Here is a 10,633-nt window from a genome sequence, read left to right on the forward strand (position 1 = left end):
AGTTTTTTCTGAGATTGCTGGCCAAGAAATGGAAGACTAGACAGGGGTACCCCTGGTATGGAGTTTTGTTCAATAGAAACCCATCCGGTCTCCAGGTCCCCGACAACCCATGCCACCATCGCTCGCAGCTGAGCTGCCCAGTAATACAATTTTAGATTAGGCAGGTTTAAGCCTCCTTTCTCTTTTGCTGACATCAATACTTTCAACCATCAGTGAGCGATTTTATTCGGCCTGTTATCATTTTTGTTCGACATAGATCCAGCTGTTAACATTGCCTTTAGATCGTTGACTGGTCGTTAATATCTAAATGGATCTGAATCCGCTACCCGTTTACCTCAGAATGTGTTTACAAGTAAGCGCACTTTATGCACTTTCATAACTGCATTCGGGTAAAAAAAAATTCAGGAGTCACCTAATCTTGTTTGGTGCTCATATATAGGCTACCTGGGCTGTGTAGGTGTGAATTTTGATTCATATGTTGTGTGATGACCTGTCCAGGGTGTACCCTGCCTTCGCCCAATGACAGCTGGGATCGGCTCCAGCCCCCCCGCAACCCTGAATACAGGATAAGCGGTAGAAAATGGATGGATGGCTGGATGGATGTTGTGTGATTAAAAAAAAAAGATTAATTAATAAAGCGCTATGTGGCATATCGCTAACTGTCTTTATTGTTACCCTGCAGAGTTAATTTGGTTGGATGACTGACGTTATTCATCATTGTCACAACTTCTCGGTGCATTTAAAGGAGGCTGTGTGTGTTTCAGTTAAGTTGCAACATGTGCGAGGCGCTGCAAACAGCTTTTCATTTTTGGTAACGCATGAGTACTCTAACGCGTTACTTTTATTCACAGGTAACGCTGTAACGTAACTGATTACTTTTAATTGATGGTAACGTTGTAACCTAATTAACTACTTTCCAAAGTAACTATACCCAACACTGCTCCTGACAGAGGCAAAGAAAAGGCAAAGGGCTACGCTACATTAATGGGGACACTTTAAACGTTACAAACAATAGGTCACTCAGAAGGAGGAATTAGGCAAGGCTATGAACGCTACGGGGGCTAGACTAGAGGGAAAAAACAGAACAAAGAAAAATCACTCCAACGGAGGAAAAAGGAACAAAACAAAAGACAGCACAGGCTATAAACAAAAGGGAAAAAGCTAAACTAGGGCTAACCAGAAAGGTATAACAGAAAATCACTCGTGGCGAGGTAAGCGTTAAAACAAAGGAACATTAACGTGGTCAATACCATACGTGAGCTGTGGCGTGGGCGAGGAGTCGTGGTACAAAGACATAACGTTATACTCAGGCGCCGGACAAGGGGAGACACAGACTATTTAATACATGAGGGCAACAGGTGACAACAATCAGGGATCAGAGGAGAGGTCAGACAGGAAACACATGAGGAAGGGCAAGTGACCTGAAACGAGAGGAGAGTTAATTTTCAAAATAAAACCAGAAATTCACAAGACAAAAAACCCCATGACAAGACACCCCTCACCGTGGCCTGACAGTCACAAACACAACAATAACAGTTTTAGCAAAATAAGTAATAAATATTGATCATATTTAAAGGAATCCCTCCCAGTGGACCATTATGGGACCTTATTTTTGAAAAAATATGTATGGTTGTCAATGGCAAGGAACACATTTTTTTTTATCTTGTTTGAATTGTACCATGAATTACACATGACATTAAAAATATTATGGTTTGACTTGAAATAACTATGACAAACAAAACAAAATAACAACAAATATATTAAGGAAACAAAAGTAGCTGGTTTAACAGGACACTAAAGCCCTGATTATGCTTCCGCGTAGTGATCACGCAACGGCCACGCAGTTGGATGGTTCTGCGTTGGGTTTACGTGTCGAAATGCAATTCAATGCCACACCGGTAAAGGGCGCTCTGTTTTTTGTAAAGACTGACCGACCGACCGAGACTCTTGACGTATATCGTTGTAGCCTCGTTATAGCCTATTTGTTTACTTTCCGGCTTTAAACATCCACTATTTTTCTGAACTTGGTGTTTTATTTCTTTGTGGAAAAGCGACAAGGTGCAAACAATAAAACGAGGTGCAAACAATAAAAGTAGCCTTTTAAAAGTTTAAATGGCGGTGTTTATGAGTGGAAACCAGATAGCGGTCTGCAGTGGATGTAGTTAGCGGACCAATCACAGCCAATGCCGCTGCGTTGGTGTTGCGTTGGTGTTGCGTCGCGTCGACGCGTGTCTAGGATTTTTGGGAGGTGCACGTCAGGCCCTTGCGTTGGACGTAAGGGGGGTCCGCAAGGACGTAAGGGGTCCGCAAGCCCCCTTGCGTTGTGTCGACGCAGAAGCATAACTTGGGCTTAACAGTCTCCTGGGTGCAAGTCCTGTGCTTTTTGACTCATTTGAAACTAATTTGTGATACATAGTGCCGGCCCTGACCAATGTGGTACCCTCGGCAGGATTTAGCCAACCAATTATTCACTCACATGTTTTAGGACCCCCTCGAAAACGAGATGATACATCTCAAGGGGTTTATCCTAAATAAACACATTTAAAATATAGAAACTGCATGAATGTCTTTGAGATTTTATTTGAAATAGAAAGTGAAATGTCTCTAACCAGTGTGCAAAGAAGCACTAAAGTGCAGTGAAAGATATGAGGAAGCTGAGGTCTGCACTATTAACAGGAATTGAACACTGATTTAAACTTAAACAAACACACTAAAGCAGCATAACTTTATTATGCTGCTATTATTATTATTATTATTATTTTGACTTGAAGGATCAAAAGGTGAGTTGGACAGCTACACAATGTATGATTTGTATTCTTTATGCACCTGGCCTTGAAACTAATTACATTAATTTTGTATGCAGGATTCCATTTGATTGTTTCAGCACTGCCTTGGACCCGAATTGGCAAGAAGACCCAGAGGACCCCCAGGACCAGACCAGAGAGACGAGGGAAGCAATGCGTCATTCCGTGTCATGTCATTTCATCAAATGCCTCCCACCTGACCATTTCAGTATATAAAAATTCTAGTACAAAGACAAACTTGTTAAAGGTAAAATCCAAAATGTAGCTGCTTTCAGCATGTTCAACTCACATTCAAGGACTTATTGCCTCTGTAACTACAACTGTGCTACATTTTAATGTTTTCATAAGGCTAAATTTATCAGTAGCATTTAGTCACATGTAAGTCTTTTGTAAATGGTAAAAAACACAATTGAATTGCCCTGCTGTGATGTTTACTAGTAGGCTGTTAGGACACGCAGTACCAAAAACGGCCACAAAAACCCCACCAATATCAGGATTTTAAAAAATCACTGCGACAAATTGAGGCAAAACAACCTCCCAATCTTTTAATATGATTTTAACAAGAATATGATCTTTCAAAAAAAGTAAGTTTGGACCTGATACTAGTTGGGCAAAGATGTGTTTACTTCCATTTTGAGCCTTAATATCCGTGAAACTAATCATCTGAGAGAAACCATATTTTGTAGAATGTTTAAGCTAACACCAGAGATAGAGGCAGAAGTGATAGAAGTCTTTTATCTGCAAAAATGGGAGCTCAGCCATTCTTCAAATTTGCTACTTAATTTCGACAAGCTTCATTTTAAGTACCTACCATACTAGGTTATCATTGAGCTACACCACTGATATTCCATGTCTGGAGGCTATTAGCAACAGAGATACACTGTAGAAATTTTGAAGGCCACAGGTGAGATAGTTTTCCAGGTATTGCTGTTTAAAAATGGCTTTTCAGAGTATGATGCCAAAAAACGTCTAAACTACCCTTCATTCAATGATGTTTCATGACAAAACTGTCGACAGTAGAGACCTAATATTTAAGGGTGTCTCTATACTAGAATTTTTTTCAAGAAATTCTGTGATGGTCAGGGTGGGAAGATTTTAGGAAATTTGATGAAATGACCAAGAATGACCCCAAATGCCTTGATGCTGACATGGAAGAACCAGGTCAGGAATAACTGTATTATGCTGCTATTATTATTATTATTTTGACTTGAAGGATCAAAAGGTGAGTTGGACAGCTACACAATGTATGATTTGTATTCTTTATGCACCTGGCCTTGAAACTAATTACATACATTTTGTATGCAGGATTCCATTTGATTGTTTCAGCACTGCCTTGGACCTGAATTGGCAAGAAGACCCAGAGGACCCCCAGGACCCTCAGGACCCCCAGGACCAGACCAGAGAGACGAGTGAAGAAATGGGTCATTCCGTGTCATGTCATTTCATCAAATGCCTCCCACCTGACCATCTCAGTATGTAAAAAAGGAATATCCAACAGAAGTCCATTGAACACACCGTGTGTCCTTCGTCCATAAAGGTAGCTGAGTGTCCATAGCATAACATACTTCTGCAGACTGAAAGGTTCAATACTGCTATTGGAGCATTGAGCTCTGGCGTCGTGTGACATCACCCTGTGGTTTTCGCTTGTTTTGATTTACTTTTCCATTTACAAACATCCCCCCTACTGGAATATCAAGTTACTAAACGTACAAATATGGAATCATGGAATCCTAATTTTTTTCTATTGAAGACAATGAAGTATTGTTGTTCATTTTGCTTGGTGTTCTGATATATTTATATACATTATTCATTGCAATCAGACATAGAAGAGAGAAAGACACCTACTTCAACATATTAATATAAGACCTTTGAGCCATGTTGCATTTAAACATATGTTTGCTGCTTATAACATATCTATTGAGCGGACAGATCACATGTCAAAAGGAAACACAGGCAAGATGGCGGACGGTGATCTCATGAGTTATGACAGAATGTCACTGTTTGATATCTGTGGGAGTCGCTCTAATCAACACGTTTCAGTGGTTTATATTAGAGTCTTCAGTCCTCATCAGAGCCTCACTGATACTGGATCACTGAGACTAATCCCTTTGTAAAGGTAAGCTCTGTCTAATGGGGTTTGAACTTAAACAGTTTTGATAAATATTCTTTGAGTGGTTATTATAGACGCAAAACGACCTGGGGCCTCATTTATAAAACTGTGCGTAGGATCCTTACTAAAAGTGTACGTACGCCCAAAAGCCAAAGTTTGCGTGCACCAAAAAAAAATCAGATTTATAAAACTGTGCGCACGCAAGCTGTACGCAATGTTCCCTTTATAAATCACAGGATCACCTACAAGTGTGCGTACCTGAATCCCGCCCTGTACACGCCCACATTTTACTATATTAATGAGCCGGCATGCAATCGTTTCCGTGTGGTGAATCACGGCGACAGGCCAGAAAAAAAAAACCAAGAAACGTAACTTTTCAGAAACGGAGAAAGAGACACTTGGGGAGTTGGAGGCCCGGACAATAATTTAATTTAGTGGTCACAGCAGCAGGATCACGAATAAAAAGACGCAGTGCGAGGGGCAACACATTGCTGCTGCAGTCAACGGCGTCAGTGGGACGGAGCGGACGGTGATCTGAAGGTAAATGACATCTTTCCGCTCCTAACATGGATTTAATGTATTGCTAGAGTATTTGAGGAGGTTTGATTTTGATGTGACTTTGACGGGGATTGTGTCCGAAAAGGAGGGAGACACAGACGCGACTGAGACCAGAGGGATAAGGGTGAACAGATTTTAAACTTTTATTGTATATAAAACAAAACGGTAAATTGTTTCTGTCCTTCCAGAGTCTGCAGCGTTGGGCGTAGAGGAGGGTGACGGTGAGGAGGGTGATGTGAGGAGGGTGACGGTGACCCTCGGCACAGCGTCCGGGTCCGGCGCAAAGCAGCAGCGCACCCCAGACGCATGGCACATCAAGCGGTCGGGTGCTCACTGATGCCATCCTGCAACTTCAGCGAGACACAATCACCGCCATCAACAACGTTGCAGATGAGCTACGGCAAACTCGCACTATGATAAATAAAATAATATGTGTCGTGGTCCGGTCACAGTCACAGCGACACACCAGAGACGCATCTGCAATTAGTGCACCAGAGGTGACAAGAGGAGACGCTGCCGTGCAATCAGTGCCAGATTGTGCCGTCTAGTCCCGGTAGTAACTTGTGATAGCAAGACTCTTGTGTTTTTCCGCTCTCTTGTGACCCTGAGACTAGTTTTGTAGCTAATCAAAGCCTCTCTCTCTCCTCCAGACGATCCAGGACGCTTGGCTTCCTGGGCTCAGGCTGTCGGTGCCCGCTGCGTTCTCCCTCTGCCCCACGCTGCTCCTGGAGCCGAACCCAGCCAGGATTCGGGTTTTCTCTGAATAAAAGTGCCCCTGGGCTTTAACCTGCCAGAACTGTGTCCTGGTTCCTCGTCAACTATAACAATATGTTTACTATGAACATTGATTGTTGTCTTCCTTATATTACAAACGCATAACATCACGGATTCTTGCGCCCTGTTGATACCCCTCCAGTCGGGCAGGGGGCCGTGGCTTGGGGTCATCGATAAAGTTGCGCTCTCCACGCTCCACGACTGAACGCGCACAAGCGTGCCACTCATTATAGCGCATTTCCTCTGCGCTCTGGTGGTTTAAAAACGAGGATAAGTGTAACAATTATACGATGGCTTAATGGCTGTATGTATGTGCATTGATGACATATGCACAGTAAATAAGGAGAATATTTAGTTATTCCCGCTGTGTTCTACAGTGATCTAATGGAAGGTATTTATTGTATACTGGATTACATGCATTTGGGCCGTCTCCTCCTCCTGCGGTGACAGCGCTGATTCAACATTTCACAATTATTTTTGATTTAAGATACAAGTCAGATTTTAAAAGAAGGTGTTAATATGAAAAAAAACTATCACTCATTAAAAGCGTCAAAAACATTGCTGGAGTTCATCATGATAACGCAGATCTAACGTATGATATAGAGTGTGATTAAATGTGTTCGAGTCATCAAAACTATAATAGTTCTTCTCACGTTTACTTCCTACAATCTGACATCTGTATCACTCCAGTCTCCAGAATGTGCGTACCGGTACGAATGCCTCAGAGTTTGCTTACGGGTACGCACACTTTCCCGTCAAGTTTGGTTTTTATAGATCACAACATTTGCGTGGAAAGTGGCGTACGCACGTTTCCAGCCCCGTTTTGTGCGTACGCAAGCTTTATAAATGAGGCCCCTGAGCATTTCTGCACAATTAACCAGTTAAAATGACAAGTCGGTGTATATATCTTTACACTTCTGTTTTTTCATCAGTACAGAACACAAATATCCCTTTTAAAAGCAATAATTTAAATTTTGAAACCAATTCTGAAACATACTGGAATTAGATTAGATTGTGAGCTTTCAATACTGAGGAAAACATGATCACAGAACACAAGGCATTCTGGGAAAGGAGAATAATGTTGAAAAAGAGGAGGTTTTGAAGTCCTGCCACAGATCCCAGACATCATGTTGTGTTTAATGTGGGTGGATGCTGAGAGGTGGATTTGCCTTTGGGATGTGACACAACAGCAAGAAGCAACTTGATTTTTGAATTCCGAAGCCAAATTTTGGTCATTTCCTGTCGTTTCCTTCACAAACTCAACAAGAACGCCACCCTGTTGGTGTTTTGTCTCATTTTTATTTGGTGCCATGCTCAGAGGAAACATTTGATGATTTTTAGCTCTTGTGTGTGCGTGTTTTTTTTATTATTGCAGGTGTTTCTGTGTAATATTGCAGCCAGAATATTTGAGTTTTCTAATTTTGTGCGCATGGTGCAAATAATTCTTATTGTTTTTAAGAGGTTTATTCAACCATATTGTAAAGAGCCGTTTCATGTTTTCCTCTTCCATGAATGACTGACTTCCCATGGTGCAGTTCTCTCTGAAGCAATAAACATGGATCGTTTTCAACACGCAGACGACGACGGCGGCTCTCGACCCCCCGAGGGTCTGTGCTGTAATTGTATATGAAACAATAAGCTCTGGTATAAATACTGTAAATAAACATTTCACAAGTGTCCTCCTTGAACCGACACCTTACCGTGGTGGAGGGGTTTGAGCACCTGAATGATCCTAGGAGCTATGTTGTCCGGGGCTTAATGCCCCTGGTAGGGTCTCCCAAGGCAAACAGGTCCTAGGTGACAGGTCAGACTAAGAGCGGTTTCAAAGCCCACCCTGGAGCCAGGCCCGGGGTTGGGGCTTGCAGGCGAGCGCAGGGTGGCTGTGTCTGTGCCCACGGGACCCGGCCAGGCACAGCCCGAAGGAACGACGTGGGCCCGCCCTCCTGTAGGTCCACCACCCGCAGGAGGGTTCAGAAGGGGCCGGTGCGGTGCGATTTGGGTGGCTGTCCTGGGCGGGTGCCCCAGCGACCCACCCCCGGACGGTGACTCTAGCCATGGGGACATGGAATGTCACCTCACTGGGGGGGAAAGAGCCTGAGCTAGTGCGGGAGGTAGAACGCTACCGGCTACAGGTAGTCGGGCTCACCTCCACGCACAGTCTGGGCTCTGGAACCCAACTCCTTGAGAGAGGCTCGACTCTCTTCTACTCTGTAGCTTCTCCGAGCTTTGACAACATGGGTTGCTACAGCTCAGGATATGCCTCTAACCTGAGGCTAATGTTTGGATCAGTACCGACAGTCCGAGAGCCAACCACAGACACTGAAGCGGTAAGTTTCTAAATATTGTGTAATATGCCGTGTTACAGTTTACCGTTGTTTTCTTAGCATTGGTGTGTTAGCATTGGCGTGTTGCGCTAAAGTTAGCATTGGCGTGTTGCGTTAAAAGCTTCCATTGTATTGATATTGAGGACCGTTAACGATACGTAGTACTGCGGGGGCCCAAACCTGTAAAATAACGCTAGACATCAGTTTGCTTGGGAACGTTTTGTAGCTGGAATGCGGCAGCGAGAGCAGCTGATCTGTGTTTGTTTATACACGCCGATGCAAAGACGACGTCACCAAACGTTTGTTTTTGCACCGCTAACGAAGGGATTTTACGAGCTATTGGTGCGTCACAACATCAGTTATAGTGAAATAGTAACGTGTTCCACATTTCAGATGTAGTTGTAAACTCTGTCTGTCTGTCTGTCTGCTTACAGAGCAGCAGCTCACATCAGCGTCCCACAGCGACCCACCACAGCTACTGTTGGCAGTCACCTGTCTAGGAGGACTACAGGCTCCTTACCCAAGTAAAGATGTGTAGCCTGACATGTAGCCTACTTGAGATCAGGTTTAACAGCAACTACTAGTAGTCGTGCAGATGTGTATTTCTATTATGTGATATCATGGGTTTCATTCCTCCATACAACTCTGTTACAGCTACTGTGTCCTGCAAGGACTTTGGTGTTGGCACAGTCATGGTTCCAGACCTGTTTCACAACCACTCCAATAAGGAGACCATCAAAGAGAGCTCACCTGGACCCAGTAGAGGAGGAGGATACTTTGGAGGGCAGCTCTTCCTTGACTTCAGAAGAGCTTGATATGACCCTGCAGAGTCGGCCACAAACAGTTTGCGTTTGTGTTCTGATATAACTGTGAACTTCAACTGCTGATTAATTTGACAATAAAGTCTTTACAGTAATTGTAAAATGTGTCATGGTTAATATTACTGAAGTAATGGTCAGGAAGACTGCATAATATGTTGCATAGAGGGATTTATTTTTTATAAAACACAATTGATAAACAAACAACAGACTGCTGTATTCCTCTTACGTGTAAAGCACCATAACCAGCTGTATATTTCATGCGTTTTGGAGAGAGAACATTCAGACAGACAGTTCCAACCAGGATGTCCCACCATGCAAGCCTCTTCCTCCTCCAGCTGCTGCATCCGTCTTCTTACCTAGTGTGAATCATGTTCATCGTCATGTTATATGAATAATAATCTCAACAGACAACTTGGTGTAACAAAGTAACATTACCCGTGGTGTCTCCATGCAGCAGACATGTTCGGTGTCTGAAGGCCCAAGCTGACAAGCTGAGCTGTAAACCTCATGTTTGAATTTTGTAACAGTAAGTTTAGCACGTAATGTTGAGATGGAGCACAATCACGTTTATAAAACAGCCTATAATTCACAATTCAGCACATAATTCTGGAGGACGACATGATACTGACCAAATCCTGTTGCTTGTATATCTTTATGTGTGTAGAGGATCAGGTTTTTAATCCCGTTAATGTGATGTAAACAAACTGCCCGCATACAGGAAGCTGTTTTCATCGGGTTTTCATCCGTTTAAATATAATGTTACGTCCCCATTTGGAAAACATGCAACTGTGAACTGTCAACAACATGGCACTACTAACGATATTAATTGTTGCCAAAATAGCTCACAGATACGTTACTTATAGAGCGAAGAACGCAGCATGAGCGTCATTGTGGCTAGCGCTAGCTATGCTAACACACATCGAGTTACCGTCCAAAACGTTACACAGACATGTTAACTAACCATTCAGGTTCGTCCTGCTGCATCCACGCCGTAGAACTTCTACAGGAGCTGGTCCTGGTTCTGGGTCGGAGTCCGGATCGAAGCGGTACGGCTGGACCGCTGTTAGTTTGTAGCGTAGAACCATAACCATGACAACAAGCTGGACGCGGACAGCACGGGGCGGAGAGACACAACCACTTCCTCAGTAGGAGCGGGGTCGGGGGTCATCTCATTAGCATAAGGCTACACCCCGACAGAATCACCCGTTTGAAAAAGTGGGGCAAAAAATCTGAAAATGAGGA

At 43.3% G+C, this 10,633-nt stretch overlaps 1 long non-coding RNA gene across 1 annotated transcript; it reads left to right on the top strand.

Moving 5' to 3' along the window:
* Positions 1–8,216: 8,216 nt before the first annotated feature.
* LOC311008451 lies at positions 8,217–9,356 on the top strand. The gene is made up of 3 exons (XR_014596527.1): positions 8,217–8,573; positions 9,005–9,094; positions 9,225–9,356. It is a non-coding gene; the product is annotated as an uncharacterized lncRNA (long non-coding RNA).
* The last annotated feature ends 1,277 nt before the right edge of the window (positions 9,357–10,633 follow it).

Source organism: Eutrigla gurnardus, assembly GCF_963514095.1.
Source record: "Eutrigla gurnardus genome assembly, chromosome: 22".
NCBI lineage: Eukaryota > Metazoa > Chordata > Actinopteri > Perciformes > Triglidae > Eutrigla > Eutrigla gurnardus.